We start from the raw sequence: 17,698 nt of genomic DNA on the forward strand, positions 1-17,698 counted from the left end.
AAAAAATTAGCCAGGCATGGTGGCATGCGTCTGTAATCCCAGCTACTCAGGAGGCTGAGGCAGGAGAATCGCTTGAACCCAGGAGGCAGAGGTTGCAGTGAGCCGAGATTGTACCATGGCACTCCAGCCTGGGCAACAGAGTAAGATTCTGTCTCAAAAAATAAATAAATAAGAAGAAGAAATCCTGTCATTTGCAGCAAAATGTATGAACCTGGAGGACATTATGTTAAGTGAAATAAGCCAGGAGTGGGAAGGAAAATACTGTATGATCTCACTCATGTAGAATCTTAAAAAAGTTGGTCTCACAGGAGTAGAGAATAGTCCCAGCGGTTGGGGAGGACAGTGGGGATAGAGGGAGATTGGTTAGCAGGCACAAAGTTACAGTTAGATAATTCTGGTGTCCAGTGCACTGGCCAGAGTGAAGAGATTTTACTGAATGCATGGGGTAGAAAGCCCAGAAGTGCCACACCTTAAAAGTAGGGTTAAATTAGCCAGAGAGGAAAGGCTACTCCAGACCAGTCCTGAGTTATCTTAAAACCAAGGCTTATATGCCCAGGCCCATTGGCTCACGCCTGTAATCCCAGCGCTTTGGGAAGCAGAGGCAAGAGGATCGCTTGAGCCCAGGAGTTCGAGACCAACCTGAGCAATATAGTGAGACCTCATTTCTACTAAAAATTACCAGGGCATGGTGGCTTGCACCTGTAGTCCCAGCTACCGGGGAGGCCGAGGTGAGAGGGTCACTTGAGCCCAGGAGTTTTGAGGCTTCTGTGAGCTATAATCACACCACTGTACTCCAGCCTGGGCAATAGAGCAAGACTCCACCTCTTTAAAAAAGATCAAAATGATCTGCATGTAAATTAACTGCCAAAAACTGTTTCAGTGCTTTTTGAAAGGACCACAGCAAACTCCAGCAACCCAAAACATACATTTCACAATGTCTGACATCCAATAAAAAATTACATGAAGTAGGAGAAAGAAGGAAAAGGTGGTCTTTAGCCTGGAGAAAAATCAGACAGTATAAACTGACCCAGCAATGACAAAGACGATAGAATTTTTCAATTTTTTTTTTTTTTGAGACGGAGTCTCGCCCTGTCGCCTAGGTTGGAGTGCAATGGTGCGATCTCAGCTCACTGCAAGCTTCACCTCCCGGGTTCAAGAGATTCTCCTGCCTCAGCCTCCTGAGTAGCTGGGATTACGAGTGTGTGCCACCATGGCTGGCTAACTTTTTTTTTTTTTTATATCTTTAGTAGAAACGGGGTTTCGCCATGTTGCCCAGGCTGATCTCAAACTCCTGACTTCGTGATCCAACCGCCTCAGCCTCCCAAAGTGCTGAGATTACAGGCGTGAGTCTCCGCGCCCGTCCTCAAATTTGTCTTTTAAAATGACCCCCAAATAACAGTTCTTGATGAAATTTCAAAGTGGGATTCTGTTTTGTTTTGGCAGGGTCTCACTCTGTTGCCCAAGCTGGAGTGAGTGCAGTGGTGCTCACTGCAACCTCGACTTCCCAGGCTCCAGTGATCCTCCCGCCTCAGCATCCCAGGTAGCTGGGACTATAGGCACATGCTGCCACACCTGGCTAATTTTTGTATTTTTTGTAGAGACAGGTTTTGGCCATGTTGCCCAAGTTGGTCTTGAACTCCTGAGTTCAAGCGATCTGATCTACCCACCTCAGCTTCCCAAAGTGCTGGGATTACAGGTGTGAACCACTGTGCCCAGCCTGAGATTCTGCCTCTTCTCCCTCTTGGTAAACTGATTTCACCCAACATTGCATTGTGGTCAGCTTGCTGGTCTGTGGACAGCGGCTGCAGTGAGCTTAGCACCCGGTTGGATGGAAGCTCCACCCTTTACACACCAGTGCCCCCGCTGCCTGACATTGTTTAATTCAGGAGCAGTGTCGTCTTCTACAGAAAGCCCTCCCGGACCCTGTAGACTAAGTAGGTGAGGTTCCTTAAGGGTAAAGTGTTCTCTCTGCCCTGTTCTTTCATCCTGGACATTTATCACAATGTATTCTGTCTCCCTCAAGTCCGAGAACTGGGGCCAGGCATGTCCTTGAATCTCCAGCAGGAATCACAGTGTTGTTGATACTGTGACAATCAGGGTGTCATCGATAAACATTTGCTGAATGAATGGATGCATACATGAAAAAATGCTGTGGGTATGATATTCGGCTCGGGGCCGGGTGCGGTGGCTCACGTCTGTAATCCCAACACTTTGGGAGGCCAAGGTGGGAGGATCACTTGAAGTCAGGAATTCGAGACCAGCTTGGCCAACATGGTGAAACCCCATTTCTACTAAAAATACAAAAATGAGCTGGGTGTGGTGGTGCGAGCCTGTAATCCCAGCTACTCGGGAGGCTGAGGCAGGATAGTCGCTTGAACACGGGAGGCGTAGGTTGCAGTGAACCGAGATTGCGCCACTGCACTCCAGCCTGGGCGACAGAGCGAGACTCCATATCAAAAAAAAAAAAAAAAATTCGGTTCTGAGCAAATTTCGAGTCACTAACAAGGCTGCGGTATCCAGCAGAGGGCGCGCCAGGCGCCAGCACCAGGCCCGAGGACGCCTGGCTCAGCCCCAGGCCGGCTTCGGAGAGCCCCGCTAAGTGCAGGCGGATACCCCGGCCTTGGCGGCTGCTTGCCTTTCTCCGTACTATCCCTGTGAAGGCCAAGATCTATAACGTTGAGAGTCCCCAGACATACGATGGGAGAGTTGCAGTAAGTGCTCTTTAAATCCCCTTTCACCCTTGAGAGTCTACGATTTTCGACATTTTCCAGGCGATTTTTACTCTGGTCCAGAATAGGTGCGCGGTAATTCCTGGCTTTCGCCACCGGAGGGCACTCCCGGCCCTCGCTTCCCTGCCCCGCGCGCGGTCTGCAATCGACTGGGCTTTTAAGCCTTTCTCCGCTCAGGCTGGTCTCCCAGAGAATCTAAACTCAAAATGCTTGAGAGACACCCCAGCCTGCAGCAATCCCAGAGTGTGCTGAAGTCTCCATCGTCCTCCCCTGGAATGTCAGTGAATGGGGAAGGTTCCTCTTTTTACTCACCGCCATCCTCCGCTCCCAGTCGTGGGGAGACTCGGCGCTGGGGCTGGGGGGCCCTGAGCAGGTTCCTCACCTGCACCGACCCTCATCTTTAAAGTTGGGGTGCACGGAATGGGCCTCAGTGGCACACCCCAATCTGGGGACACATCAGAACTTTTTTTTTTTCTTATGATGTTTTTTCTTTTGAGACGGTCTGGCTCTGTCGCCCAGGCTGTAGTGGCGCGATCACGGCTCACTACAACGTCCACCTCCCGGGCTAAAGCGATTCTCCCACCTCAGCCTCCCGAAGTGCTGGGACTACAGGTCAAGGCCACCACGTCTGGCCCATTTTGTTTCTAAATGGCTCATGCCTGTAATTCCAGCACTTTGGGAAGCCAGGGCAGTCGGATCACTTGAGCCCAGGATTTTGACACCAGCCTGGGCAACATAGTGAGTCCCTATCTGTACAAAAGATTTAAAAATTAGCCGGTCGGGCTGGGCGCGGTGGCTCAGGCCTGTAATCCCAGCACTTTGGGGGGCCGAGGCGGGTGGGGATCACCTAAGGTCAGGAGTTCAAGACCAGCCTGGCCAACATGGTGAAGCCCTGTCTCTCCTAAAAATAAAAATAAAATTTAAAAAAAAGTAGCCGGGCGTAGTAGCAGGCAACTGTTACCCCAGATACTTGAGAGGCTGAGGCAGGAGAATCACTTGAACCTGGGAGGCAGAGGCTGCACTTAGCCAAGATCGCACCATTGCACTCCAACTTGGGTAACAGAGTGAGACTGTCTCAAAAATAAAAATAAAAAAAATAAAAAATTAGCTGGGCGTAGTGCCACGTGCCTGTAGTCCCAACTACTCAGGAGACTGAGGTGAAAGAATAGCTTAAGCCCAGCATCAAGGCTGCAGTGAGTTGTGATTGTGCCACTGCACTCCAGCCTGGGCAAGAGAGCAAGACCCTATCTCAAAAAAAAAAAAAAAAAAAAAAAAGGAAAGAAAATATAGGCTAATTTTTTTTTCAATTTAAAGTTAGGGCCAGGCGTTGTGGCTCACGCCTATGATCCCAGCACTTTGACAGGCCAAGTCGGGAGGACTGCTTGAGCCCAGGAGTTCTAGACCAGCCTGGGCAACATAGCAAGACCCTGTCTCTATTTTTTTAATTAATTAATTAAAAATCAAATAAAACGAATTGAAGATAACCACTAACAAGATAATAAGGAACTACAGTCCTCAGTATCTGAGGCACTGGTTCTAGGACTCCCATACCAAATCCACGGAATCAAGTCCCTTATATAAATTGGTGTAGGCCAGGCGTGGTGGCTTATGCCTGTAATCCCAGCACTTTGGGAGGCTGAGGCAGGCGGTTCACTTGAAGTCAGGAGTTCAAGACTAGCCTGGCCAACATGGTGAAACCCCGTCTCTACTAAAAATACAAAAATTAACCTGGCATGGTGGTGCACATCTGTAATCCCAGCTACTTAGGAGGCTGAGGTGGGAGAATCACTTGAACCCGGGAGGCGGAGGTTGCAGTGAGTCAAGATTGGGCCACTGCACTCCAGCCTGAGCGAGACTTCGTCTCAAAATAAATAAATAAATGAATTGGTGTAGTATTTGCATATAACCTACATATACTTAAATCATCTTTAGATTACTTATAATACCTAATACAATGTAAATGCTATGTAGATAGTTGTCCTGCTGTATTGTTTTTTATTTGTATGACTTTTATTGTTATATTTTTTCCTGAATATTTTTGATCTATGGTTGGTTGAATCCCATGGTAATGGAGGGCCAATTGTACTTGAGAAAAAGAGACAAAAACACTTGATCAGTATTGCAAAGAGAGGGAAAGAAAAACCAGAAAACAGCCGGGCCCAGTGGCTCATGCCTGTAATGCCAGCACTTTGAGAGGCGGAGGCGGGCGGAAAATGAGGTCAGGAGTTCAAGACCAGCCTGGCCAATATGGTGAAACCCCGTCTATACTAAAAAATACAAAAATTAGCTGGGTGTGGTGGCACATGCCGGTGGTCCCAGCTACTCAGGAGGCTGAGGCAGGAGAATCGCTTGAACCCAGGAGGTGGAGGTTGTAGTGAGCCGAGATCACGCCACCGCACTCCAGCCTGGCAACAGAACAAGACTCCATCTCAAAAAATAAAATAAAATACAATGAAAAAGCATTTTGAAACATATCACTATCACAATACATTTGAATGGATGAATCTTTTCTATTACAAGACCAAAAAAATGTTTAAAACATGAGATGCATAAGTTCTTTTTTTTTTTTTTTAGATGGAGTCTTGCTCTGTCACCCAGGCTGGAGTGAAGTGGTGCAATCTCGGCTCACTGCACCCTCTGCCTCCTGAGTTCAGGTGATTCTCCTGTCTCAGCCTCCCGAGTTATTGGGGTTACAGGCGCCCACCACCATGCCCGGCTAATTTTTTGTATTTTTAGTAGAGACAGGGTTTCGCCATGTTGGCCAGGCTGGTCTTGAACTCCTGACCTCAGTTGATCCGCCTGCATCGGCCTCCCAAGGTGCTGGGATTACAGGCGTGAGCCACCACACCCAGCCAAGATGCATGAGTTTTTACAGTGAAAATGAAGTGTCCTTTTTTGCAAACATAGTCTGATCAGGGAAGGCAAGGTTAAGTGAAATATAAATTTTCACTTCAATTATTCATTAGTTCCTTCCTTCATCATTTTGTTGCAGTGCGTAAGTGTGCCAGGCATGGTGTTGAGTACCAGGGGTTCGGAGATGAATTGACTAAAGCCCCCCTAAGTGGCCCCCCAGTAGGAAGGATATCTGTCTTGACCAGAGTTAAACCCAGAGACAGCCAAGGAAGAAGCCTCGGCCTCCTCACCTGAGCCACGCTCAGCCTCTTCCACTCCCAAAGGCCTCCTGCTCCTTCACCTTCAGCCCAGCCCAGGCATCTCCCTTGATGCAAGACTCACCCAAGATGAGAGGAAACAGTCCCGACACACAATCAATCCTCACCTTTCTGGCTTTTCCTTTTGGTGCACAACACAAAAACTCCAGGTGTGCCCTGAGGATTCTGCAGGGACCCGGCCAGGGGAGTGGTGGCTGAGGCTCCTCCGGGTCTACTTTCTCAGAGGGGTGAGTAACGTGGGAGAAGCACCGTTTGCCTTTGATACTTACCAATGTGACTGTGGTTGCTCCCTGTGGAATGACAGGGGCAGCGTCCGCAAAACACTGGCTCCTTCTCCAACCCTCACACATGCATTAAACCCCAAAGGTGAAAGGAGAGGCCTCAGGGCACAGCGCCCATCCCGTCACATACCAAGAGGGGCTGAGTAGTCCTTGTGGGTTCTCCAAAGCCCGAGTTGGGGAAATGGGGACTCTTCAGACAGGGTTGCCTGTGTCTGTCCCTGTTCGTTTATATCAGACCAGGTTTGTTCTGCCAGGCTGAGGCCCCAGGCCCACCTGCCATCAGCTCCTTGTGGAGGTTGGGTGTGGGAGTGCCCCTCTGGGGACGGAAAGCCCTCCCATCCCTGAGGCTGGGCCTATCTGGGGAGTGGGGGCAGGCGAGCTCCACCAGCCACTGAGGAGAGAGGGCCTGGTCAGGACCCTGTCCCTGTCAGGGCCCTGCCCCCTGTCATTCCACAGGCAGCAACACACAGGTCTCTAATAAAAACACAAAATTCGGCCGGGCACGGTGGCTCACGCTTGTAATCCCAGCACTTTGGGAGGCCGAGGCAGGCGGATCACGAGGTCAGGAGATCGAGACCACGGTGAAACCCCGTCTCTACTAAAAATACAAAAAAAATTAGCCGGGTGTGGTGGCGGGCGCCTGTAGTCCCAGCTACTCGGAGAGGCTGAGGCAGGAGAATGGCGTGAACCCGGGAGGCGGAGCTTGCAGTGAGCCAAGATTGCGCCACTGCACTCCAGCCTGGGCGACAGAGCGAGACTCCGTCTCAAAAAAAAAAAAAAAAACACAAAATTCGCCAGGTGTGGTGGCACATGCCTGTAATCCCAGCTACTCAGGAGGCTGAGGCAGGAGAATCACTTGGACCCGGGAGGCGGAGCTTGCAATGAGATAGCACCACTGCACTCCAGCCTGGGCGACAAGGTGAGACTCCGTCCCCCTGCCCCGAAAAAATGTACTGGGCTGGCAGGGCGTGGTGGCTCACACCTGTAATCTCAGCACTTTGAGAACCTGAGGCAGGTGGATTGCTTGTGCTCAGGAGTGCGAGACCACCCTGGGCAACATGGCAAAACTACATTTCTGTAAAAGTTAAAAAACTACCTGGGTGTGGTGGCGCGCGCCTGTAGTCGCAGCTACTCAGGAGGCTGAGGTGGGAGGGTCATCTGAGCCGGGGGATGTCAGGGCTGCTGTGAGGCATGATCACACCACTACACTCCAGCCTGGGTGACAGAGCAAGACCTGACTAAAAGAAAATACTGACATTAAGCTGGGCATAGTGGCTCACGCCTATAACCTCAGCACTTTGGGAGGCAGAGATGGAAAGATCACTTGAGGCCATGAGTTCGAGATCAGCCTGGGAAACATAATGAGACCTCATCTCTACAAATTCTGTTTTTACTTAGCCAGGCGTGGTGGTGTGCACCCATCGTCCTAGATACTCAGGAGGCTGAGATGAGGGGATCCCTTGAGCCCAGAAGGTTGAGGCTGCAGTGAGCTATGATTGTATTACTGCATTCCAGCCTGGGCAACAACGTGAGACCATGTTGCCCAGGCTGGTCTTGAACTCCTGGCCTTGAGAGTTCCTCCCACCTAAGTGTGGGATTGCAAGCGTGAGTCCCTGCACCTGGCCTCCAGGGGCTTCTTGATAGAACAAGCATCCTGGGGGTAGGGGTGGGGGTGGGCCATCCCGATTAGAAAGTGTCCCTCCTGGGTCTCTCTGAAGCCCTAAAGCCGAGTGAAGACCCCAGCTCTGCATCTTGGCCCACAGTGGATCTTGAGAGGGGGCCATGGGAGTTCTCATCATCGATGAGACGTTCTATAACTGGAGGACTCCAGTCACCTGAGAAATGAAGAAATGGATCAGAGGACTCGACAGGGATGGGTTGGCCAGCGGTGCCCCCAGCTCTGCACCGCGTGATGGAGCCTCTTTTGCATTTGCAGCTCCCTCCCCCAGGCAGAACAGTTCTGTTTGTCTTCCCAAACCTCAGAGATTCCAAGAATGAACGAAATCTGATACCCCTAAGGCAAGAACTGTTCCAGCCCTGTGCCGCCAACAGGAAGCCTTTGCCCACGCCCAAGAGAGAGGGCAGGTGAGAGGCCCCCCCACCCCAGGGTTCCCACCAACCTTCCAGGGGACACCACGAGCCATCTGCCATGTGGTTCCCGCAACAGCCAGCAGGGGGCAGCCTGTCAAAGACTTCCTGGGGCCATGTTGCCCCGACTTGTGCAGGTTCCCACGAGCCAGCACCCGGTGTGGAAAACGGCATATGGTAGCAGGGGGTTAGGTGTCCGGCATGAACCAGTCTGGCCTTTACCTTTTGGGCGCTTTTCCTGTCTAGCCCGCCCAAAATGTGGAAACCTTAACAGCAGACATGGGTTATGATGTCAGAGTTTGGGTTTTCTTAGAAGGGGTCTTGTTATGTTGCCCAGGCTGATCACCAACTCCTGAGCCCAAGCGATCCTCCCACCTCAGCCTCCTAAGTAGCTGGGACTACAGGCGCCTGCCACTGTGCCCAGCTTGATGTCAGTTTGTAGCATTGCGACTTTGCTTTATCCTAATTTCTGAGCAATACCCAATCAGCTAGGCCGGGAGCACCATCCTCACACTGAATTTCTCCCTCTTTTGGATATTTTGTGAACATTAAAAGCTAGCATGGGCTTCAGAAGACACCCACAAGCTGGGAGAAAATATTTTAAAAGACAAACCACAGACTGGGAGAAAATATTCACAATCTATGTATCTGGTAAAAGACTTGTATCCAGAATATATAAAGTACTTTTACAACTCACTAAATAATAAGACAAACATCTCAATAGAAATGGGCAAAAGATTTGAATCAACATTTCATCAAAGAAGGTATGTGGAAAGTCACTAGAGACACGAAAAACGGACCCCATCATCAGACATAAGGGAAAAGCTCCTTGAAACCACAACGAGATGATACCATTTCCACCCCGTTGGAGTGGCTGCAGTCCGGAAGGCTGGCCACACCGAGACTGGTGAGGATATGGAGCAAGGCAGGCTCTCATGCGCTGCTATTGGAAATAGAAAATAGTACAACTACTTTGGAAAACAGCTTGGTAGTTTTTGTTTTTGTTTTTTTTTTTTTTGAGATGGAGTCACACTCTATTGCCCAGGCTGGAGTGCAGTGGCATGATCTCGGCTCTCGGCTCACTGCAGCCTCCACCTTCTGGGTTCAAGCAATTTTCCTGCCTCAGCCTCCCGAGTAGGTGGGACTACAGGGATACACCACCATGTCCAGCTAATTTTTATATTTTTAGTACAGATGGGGTTTCGCCATGTTAGCCAGGCTGGTCTCGAACTCCTGACCTCAGGTGATCCACCCGCTTTAGCCTCCCAAAGTGCTGGGATTATAGGTGTGAGCCACTGCACCCGGCCACTTTCTTAAAAAAGTTGAAATGTAACATTTAGAGCATACACTAACCCATTCCTAGGTAATTAACCACTCCCCTCCCCCCTACCAAAAAATATATGAAAGCACATGTCCAGGCCAGGCATGGTGGCTCACGTCTGTAAGCCCAGCACTTTGGGAGGCCGAGGTGGGTGGATCAGTTGAGCCCGGGAGTTCGAGACCAGCCTGACTAATATGGTGAAATCCTGTCTCTACTAAAAATACAAAAATTAGCTGGGCATGGTGGTGTGCACCTGAAATCCCAGCTACCCCAGAGGCTGAGGCAGGAGAATCACTTGAACCTGGGAGGCAGAGGTTGCAATGAGCCAAGATCATGCCACTGCACTCCAGACTGGGCAACAGAGCAAGACTCCGTTTCAAGAAAGAAGCATGTGTCCACACAAAGACTCAAACACAGAGACGAAAATTTCCACAGCAGCTTTACTAGTAACAGCCCCAAAATTGAAAACAACCCCAATGCTCACCATGAATAATGAGTAGATAAGCAAATTGTGGACTATCCATCCAATGAACTACTGCACAGGGACAAAGAGGAACCGCACACACACACATACATATACACACACACACACACACACAAAGACACACACACAAATATGCACACACACAAATATACACACACACACACACAAATACACACACATACACACACACATACACACACAAATATACACATGCACAAATATGCACACACATGCACACACAAATACACACACACAAATATACACACACACAAATATGCACACACATACACACACAAATACACACACATACACACAAATATACACATGCACAAATATGCACACACATACACACAAATACACACAAATATGCACACACACAAATATACACACATACACAAATATACACACGCATACAAATATACACACACAAATATACACACACATACACACACAAATATACACACACATACACAAATATACACACACACAAAAATATACACACATATACACACACAAATATACACACATACACACAAATACACACATACACACAAATATACACACACATATACATACACACAAATACACATACAAATATACACACATATACACACACAAATATATACAGATACACATATACACACACAAATATACACACACATATACATACACACAAATACACACATACACATATATACACATATACACACACAAATATACACACATACATACACATATGCACACACATATACACACGCAAATAAACATACACATTATATACACATATATACACACATACACACGTATTATACACATATACACATACATATATACACACATACATATACACAAATATTTACACATATATACAAACACACACACCTATACACACACACATATATATTTCCAAATACAGTTGGCCCTTGAACAACACAGGTTTGAACTGCATGCCTCAACTTATACTCAGATTTTTTTTCAATAAAAGTGACCCTGAGTGTGCCTGCCTCTCCTGCCTCTCCTCCCACCTCCTCCATCTCTTACCCCTCTGCCTTCTCTGAGACAGTGAGACCAACCCCTCCCCTTCCTCCTCTGCCTCCTCAAGGTGGAGACAACCAGGATGAAGACCTTTACAATGATCCGCTTCCACGTAATGGATGGTACATAGAGCTTCTCCTCCTTACAATTTCCTTGATAACATTTTGTCTTCTGTAGCTGAGTTTATCATAGGAAAGCAGTGTTCAGTACACAGAACCCACCAAATACGTCTGCTTTCTAATCCCCTCAAGAATTAGAATGAGTGGATTGTTTGGCAATTGTGGAGTCCCAGGTTCCGGCAAAGGAGCTGAATGGTCTTTTAAAATGTTTTTATTTTTAGTTTTAAGAATCATTTGGCCAGGCACAGTGGCTAATGCCTGTAATCCTAGCAATTTGGGTGGCTGAGCCAGGTGGATTGTTTGAACCCTGGAGTTGGAGACCAGCCTGGGCAACATGGTGAAACCCTGTCTCTACAAAAAATGCAAAAATTAGCCAGGTATGCTGGTGCACACCTGTAGTCCCAGCTACTTGAGAGGCTGAGGCAGGAGAATCGCTTGAGCCCAGGAGTTGAAGGCTGCAGTGAGCCGGGATCGTGCCACTGCACTCCAGTCTGGGTGACAGAGTGAGACTGTGTCTCAAAAAAGAAAAATGATTTGTATTTATTTATTAAAGATGGGTCTTTCTTTGACACCCAGGCTGGAGTTGCTGTGGCAGGATTATGGCTCACTGCAGTCTCCACCTCCTGGGCTCAAGCAATCCTCCCACCTTAGTCTCCCAAGCAGAGGGGACTACATTCACCCACCACCGCTTACAGCTCGAAATATGTGTTAACTGACTGTTTACGCTATAGGCAAGGCTTCTGTCAATAGCAGGCTATTAGCAGTTAACTGTTGGGGAATGAAAAGTTATATTTGGATTTTTTACTGTTGGGGGGGGCATCCTTAACCCCCTGCATTGTCCAAGGGTCAACTAGACTGTATATATATATATATATATTTACATATTTTTTCTTAGAAGGTCAAGGTTAATACTGTATATATGCACCAGAGTAACCATAATTCTCCCTCTTCTTTCGCCTTTACTTTTAAATAGATTTGGTGCTCACCTCGACCTTCTGCAGCTTTTCCCTGCCTGCTCTTGTTTATGTGGATCGACCTCTGGATGGTACTGTCAGGCACAGAGGGGTTTTGTTTCTTCAAGAGATCATGGGCCTGCATTCTCTGAGAGTCTGCAGGATGCCTGACCTTTGAAGGAAGGCTTTGCTGAGTAACACTTTTAAAAAAATAGTGTAGTCATTTTTAAAATACATTTTCTTTTTCTTTTCCTTTTTTTTTTTTTTGAGATGGAGTTTCGCCCTTGTTGCCCAGGCTGGAGTGCAATGGTGCAATCTCAGCCCACCACAACCTCTGCCTCCCGGGTTCAAGTGATTCTCCTGCCTCAGTCTCCCGAGTAGCTGGGATTACAGGCATGTGCCACCAGGCCCGGCTAATTTTGTATTTTTAGTAGAAATGGGGTTTCTTTTTGCTGGCCAGGCTGGTCTTGAATTCCCAACCTCAGGTGATCCGCCCACCTCGGCCTCCCAAAGTGCTGGGATTATAAGCGTGAGTCACTGTGCCCAGCCCCTAAAATACATTTTTATTGAGGCGCAACATTGTTCCAGCCATTTGTTGTGGTATAACAACACCTAGAATCAAAATTTTAGTGGCGTGCCATGTTCGTAGCCGAATTACTCACACAACCAAAAGGTGGAAACCATCCAAGTGTCTGTCGACAGATGAATGGAGAAATCAAACAGGGGGTATAGAGAAAATGCAGTATTACTCAGCCTTCGACAGGGAGGAAATTCTGACACCTGAGACAACGTGGATGCACCTTGAGACATGCTCAGTGAGATAAGCCAGTCACAAAAGGACAAATACTGCACGATACCACTTTTTATTTATTTATTTATTTTGAGACAGAGTCTCGCTCTCTCGCCCAGGCTGGAGTGCAGTGGCGCAATCTCGGCTCACAGCAACCTCCGCCTCCCGGGTTCAAGCAATTCTCCTGTCTCAGCCTCCTGAGTAGTTGGGATTACAGGCACATGCCACCACGCCCAGCTAATTTGTATTTTTAGTGGAGATGGGGTTTCACCATATTGGTCAAGCTGGTCTTGAACTCCTGACCTCAGGTGATCCACCCACCTCCGCCTCCCAAAGGGCTGGGATTATAGGCGTGAGCCACCGCGCCTGACTGCATGATGCCACTTATACGAGGTCCCTAAAGTAGTCAAATTCAGAGAGACAGAAGTAGAACGGTGGTTGCCTAGGGCTGGGAAGGGGGGATGGAGAGTGGGTATTTAATGGGTAAGAATTTCAATTTTACAAGATAAAAAAGCTGTGGAGATCTCTTGCACAGTAATGTGGATGTACTTAATACTGCTGAAATTGTACACCTAAAAATGGTTAAGATGATGGTAAATTTTACCTGTAATTTGAAACAAATTTAAAACACAAACTTAGTGGCATAAAGCAGCCACCACCATTGTGTGAGTTCCTGGGTTCCCTGGTCAGGAGTTTGGGCACAGGCAAGGTTGCCCTTCTCTGTACTAGGATGTCTGAGGCCTCATCTGGAGGTGACCCTAGTGACTAGGGCTGGAAGGGCTGGAGACAGATAATCTACTTCCAAGACCATGCGTTTACTCACACTTGTGGCACCTGGGCTGGGATGGCCCAAGGACGGGCTCTTCTGGGCCCGTTGACTGGAGCCCTCCATGTGGCACTTTCAGCATGGCAGCCTCCAAGCACTCAGATTCCACTCGCGGTGGTTCAGGGTTCCAAAACAGGTGTCCCCAGCAGGCAAGGCCATGTGGCCTTTTATGACCTAGTCTCAGAAGTGACAAAGTCACCACTTTTATGAATTACTTCTTTACTGCAATGTATGTACTTTAACAAACTTCAGCATCAACAGTGAAATGTTATGTGTATGCCGGTTACTTAATCCTTAACTCAGTATGTATCAAGAATGCTGGCTGGGCGCAGTGGCTGACGCTTGTAATCTCAGCACTTTGGGAGGCTGAGGCGGGTGGATCACGAGGTCAGGAGATCGAAACCATCCTGGTTAACACGGTGAAACCCCGTCTTTACTAAAAAAAAAAATAGAAAAAAATTAGCCAGGTGTGGTGGTGGGCGCCTGTAGTCCCAGTTACTCGGGAGGCTGAGGCAGGAGAATGGCGTGAACCTGGGAGGCAGAGCTTGCAGTGAGCCAAGATCACGCCACTGCACTCCAGCCTGGGTGACAGAGTGGGACTCCATCTCAAAAAAAAAAAAAAAAGAATGCTGCCAGTGCTGGGCATGGTGGCTCACGCCTGTAATCCCAGAACTTTGGGAGGCCGAGGCAGGTGGATCACCTGAGGTCAGGAGTTCAAGACCAGCCAGGGTTGTCTCTACTAAAAATACAAAAAATTAGCCAGCTGTGGTGGTGGATGCCTGTAATCCCAGCTACTCTGGAGGCTGAGGCAGGAGAATTGCTTGAACCCGGGAGGCAGAGGTTACAGTGAGCCGAGATTGCGCCACTGCACTCCAGCCTGGGTGGCAGAATGAGACTCAGTCTAAAAAAAAAAAGAATATATTCTAAAAACCCTTATAACTCAACAGTAAAAAGATAAACCAATTTTATTTAATTAATTTATTTATTTGAGATGGAGTCTCTGTCACCCAGGCTGGAGTGTAATGGCATGATCTCGGCTCACTGCAACCTCTGCCCTCCGGGTTCAAGTAATTCTCCTGCCTCAGCCTCAAGAGTAGCTGGGACTACAGGTGCACACCACCACGCCCAGAGAATTTTTGTACTTTTAGTAGAGACGGGGTTTCACTGTGTTGGCCAGGCAGGTTTGGAATTCCTGACCTCAGGTGATCCACCTGCCTCGGCCTCCCAAAGTGCTAGGATTACAGGTGTGAGCCACCATGCCCGGCAATAAACCAGTTTTAAAATGGACAAGGGATTTGAACAGCCATTATTCAAAGAAGATATACAAATAGCTGATAAGCGCAGGAACACGTGCTCAACGTTATTAGTCATTAAGGAAATACATGCAGCTGGGCGTGGTGGCTTGCGCCTGTAATCCAAGAACTCTGGGAGGCCAAGGCAGCTGATCACATGAGTCCAGGAATTTGAGACCAGCCTGAGCAACATGTTGAGACCCTGTCTCTACTAAAAATACAAAACTTAGCTGGGTGTGGTGGCATGCACCTTGTAGTCCCAGCTACCCAGGAGGCTGAGGTAAGAGGATTGCTTGAGCCTAGGAGGTAGAGGCTGCAGTAAGCCGTGATCACACCACTGCACTCCAGCCTGGGTGACAGAGCAAGACTCTGTCTCAAAAAAAAAAAAAATTGAAAAAAGGGAAATACATGCTACAACTTGAATGCACCTCAAAAACATTGTCTCAAAAAAAAATTGAAAAAAGGGAAATACATGCTACAACTTGAATGCACCTCAAAAACATTATGAAGAATGAAAGAGGCCAGACACCAAAGGTCACATATTATATAATTCTTTTGGTATGAAGTAACTGGAATGGCTAGGTGTGGTGGCTGATGCCTGTAATCCCTGTACTTTGGGAGGCCAAGGCGGGTGGATCACCTGAGGTCAGAAGTTTGAGACCAGCCTGACCAACATGGTGAAACACCATCTCTACTAAAAATACAAAACAAAAATTAGCCAGGCATGGTGGCGGGCATCTGTAATCCCAGCTACCCGGGAGACTGAGGCAGGAGAATCGCTTGAACCTGGGAGGCAGAGGTTGCAGTGAGCTGAGATTGCGCCGTTGCACTCTAGCCTGGGCAACAAGAGCAAAACTCCATCTCAAAAAAATAAAATAAAATAGAAAATAAGAATTAACCAGAATGGGCAAAATTGTAAAGACAGAAAAACAGATTGGTTGTTGCCAGGGGATGGGAGGAGGAGGAAACAAAGGGTGATTGATTTTTCTTTCCTTCCTTCCCTCCCTCCCTCCCTCCCTCCCTCCTTCCTTCCTTCCTTCCTTCTTTCTTTTTTTAGATGAAGTCTCTCGCTCTTGTCCCCTAGGCTGGAGTGCGATGGCGTGATCTCGGCTCACTGCGTCCTCTGCCTCCTGGGTTCAAGTGACTCTCCTGCCTCAGCCTCTGGAGCAGCTGGGATTAACAGGCGCCTGCCAACACGCCCGGCTAATTTTTGTATTTTTAGTAGAGACAGGGTTTCACCATGTTGGCCAGGCTGGTCTCGAACTCCTGACCTCAGGTGATCCACCTGCCTTGGCCTCCCAAAGGCTGGGATTACAGGCGTGAGCCACTGGGCCCGGCCAAGAGTGATTTCTTAAGGAAGTACTTGGTATTTTTCTGGAATGATGAAAAAATTCTGAAACTAGAAAGAGGTGGTGGTTGCGCAACACTAGGAAAGCTCTGGATGCCACTGAATTGTACACATCAAAATGGTGAATTGGAGCCTGGTGCGGTGGCCTGGAACTGTAACACCAGAGGCTCAGGAGGCTGAGGTGGGAGGATCACTTGAGCCCAGGAGTTCAAGGCTGCACTGAGCTATGATCCTATGATCAGGCCACTGCACTCCAGCCTGGGCAACAGAGTGAGATCCCTGACTCAATTAAAATAAAAAATATATATTAAAAAACAAGAGAATGCACAGGCTCCAGGGGTATGAGCCACTATCATATCAGCAGGGTCTCACTCCAGATGTGGCTAATACAAGTCTTTCTGTGATCCATAGCTTTATCAATAATCTAAGTTTGATTTGCTAATTAGCATAATGATGTCTTTTTTTTTTAAGAGACAGAGTCTTGGCCGGGTGCAGTGGCTTACGCCTGTAATCCCAGCACTTCGGGAGGCTGAGGCAGGTGGATCACAAGGTCAGGAGATCAAGACCATCCTGGCTAACACGGTGAAACCCCATCTCTACTAAAAATACAAAAAATTAGCCGAGCGCGGTGGCAGGCACCTGTAGTCCCAGCTACTCGGGAGGCTGAGGCAGGAGAATGGCGTGAACCCGGGAGGTGGAGGTTGCAGTGAGCAGAGATAGCGCCACTGCAGTCCAGCCTGGGCGAAAGAGCGAGACTGCATCTCAAAAAAAAAAAAAAAAGACAGAGTCTCACTCTGTCTCCCAGGCTGGAGTGTAGTGGTGCAATCATAGCTCATCACAGTCTTGAATTCCTGGGCTTAAGCGATCCTCCTGCCTCAGCCTCCTGAGTAGCTGGGACTACAGGTGTGTGCCATCACTCCTGGCTGATATTTTTTGGTAGAGACAGGGTCTGGCTATGTTGCCCAGGCCTTATTATTGTTTTGTAAGAGCTTCCCTTTCCTTTAAGGTTCTGGATACTTTGATACATTTATTGAAGATACCTCTCAAAGTGTACATAATTAAATTAAATCTTGAAATACATTTTCTTGGAACAGACTGCTCTTAACTGAAACTGTAAATAGATGAATGTTTTGTTGCAGATTCCGAAAAAGCCAAACCATCCCCGCTCATCTCCAGACCCACTGGGCCTTTGTCTAAGGATGTCACAGGCCATAATTCCCAAGCAGCAGCCACATTCTTAGAAAGGTGAGGAACTGGGTTCC

The sequence above is a fragment of the Nomascus leucogenys genome, chromosome 22a, assembly GCF_006542625.1.
Source record: "Nomascus leucogenys isolate Asia chromosome 22a, Asia_NLE_v1, whole genome shotgun sequence".
NCBI classification, from domain to species: Eukaryota; Metazoa; Chordata; class Mammalia; order Primates; family Hylobatidae; genus Nomascus; species Nomascus leucogenys.